At 28.0% G+C, this 1,734-nt stretch overlaps 1 non-coding gene across 1 annotated transcript; it reads left to right on the top strand.

Annotated features, from left to right (window-relative positions):
* Positions 1–682: 682 nt before the first annotated feature.
* Positions 683–754, top strand: Trnae-cuc (transfer RNA glutamic acid (anticodon CUC)). Its single transcript has one exon. It is a non-coding gene; the product is annotated as a tRNA-Glu (tRNA).
* Positions 755–1,734: the final 980 nt, after the last annotated feature.

Raw genomic sequence — 1,734 nt, 5'->3', positions numbered from 1 at the left:
CTAAACAAAAATCTACCAAAGTGATAACAGAAGGAAATTCAATTCATTAGGTGGCCAAATTGGCTCCTAATGGATTAAAAATTGCCAAAAAAATGATCCTCGTGAAATTCTCATACAGTAATATTTCGAGCAGAAATCGACTTATAATACAAGACTCTCTTACATTTTTTACACGTAATACAAATATTTATATTTAAATAGACGATTTGAAACTTGAGAATTTCGACCTATGGCAAAAAAATGAGACCTACTAGACTAAAATTTACTTGGAAATATAAAAATTATCTGCTTATGGTGTACCCAAAAAAAAAATGCTGTTGAAGAACGAAATAAAACTATATAAAGCACCATTTAATGATCTAAACTGTCACATATTTTTCTCAAATGTGTTTCAGTATGAAAACATACAACAATTTTCTCAAAATATATACAAATTTTGTTTTTTGTTTTATTTGACTTCAAAATCAAAATTTTTTTAATATATTTTCTTCACTAATTCGCTATTTGTTAATTTTAATTTATTACTTCGCAAAAAAGAAATCTTGTACTTTAAAGGTAAATTTCTGATAGTAACGATCACATTTTTCATATCGATCATTTATCGCTGCTCAGCTGTTCTATTGATCATTAAATTATTTTCCATATTCGGGATTTGTGTGTCATTTGCCACTTTAACCTTAAGTCCCATATTGTCTAGTGGTTAGGATATCCGGCTCTCACCCGGAAGGCCCGGGTTCGATTCCCGGTATGGGAAATTTTTTTGCTTTTATTTATTTTTTGTTTTACTTTATTTAATTTAAAAATTTTTATTAGCATTGTGTGAAAAATAATATAAATTTATTTATTTATTCATTAAAAATTAGTTGCAGCTGCTCAGCCTTTCGTCGCCTTTAAAATATATTACAATATTGTGTTTTAATAAATGCAGTGCCCTATGAATTTATTATTAACTTTTTGAATGTGAAAATATATTTTGGAAAAATACTGCTCTAGTCATGCTTCATGAATGCATCAGTACTTTTTTCGCTATGAACAACTTCTTCACTGTGCCCAAATTGGTACTTTAACTGAGATGGTATTCTCTAACATGATTTCACGTAAATGAGAGAAGATTTTAATATTCTTTGTTTGAAACAAGTTTCGCTTATATTAACACTTTTTTTTTAGAAATAAACCATACACTTATTTTTATTATTAAAACAAAAAAATATTTAAAAAATAACAAAATTCAATTATTATTGCTGTTCTCCGAAGCAAAAACATGGGTTTAATTAAGATATATACTCCGCTGCTCAACAAAACCAATTGCTAGTACTAAAATTTTAATACCAACATCCGAAAAGTGTGTCACAAAGAATCTCTTTCTTATCCGGATTATGAGAGGTGTTGGCTTTGGTGTGAACAAACCAGTTATTTGTTTTGAGGAAAATGGAAGATGGGTATTCCCATTAAGAAAAAATCAGAGCCGTGTTTTATTTTAAGTATATGAATATACAGAAAATAGCATGAAAAAAAGAACAGCACTAGCTCAAGGTAGTTTTAAAAATAAACTAGAATTAATTCTATTATTTTAATTCTTTTTGATGGCAGAAATCTCAGAAAAGTACTCTTTCTGCAGACGAGAATGTAGAAAAATATTCGCTGAAGCTCACAAAGATGCTCAACACAAATAAAGGATCATTCACACAGTGTTTGAAACTTAATTTTAATTTTGATTTTTTTATTTTAATTTAT

This window comes from Anastrepha ludens, chromosome 6 (assembly GCF_028408465.1).
Source record: "Anastrepha ludens isolate Willacy chromosome 6, idAnaLude1.1, whole genome shotgun sequence".
NCBI classification, from domain to species: Eukaryota; Metazoa; Arthropoda; class Insecta; order Diptera; family Tephritidae; genus Anastrepha; species Anastrepha ludens.
This window is presented reverse-complemented; position numbering and strand designations above follow the sequence as displayed.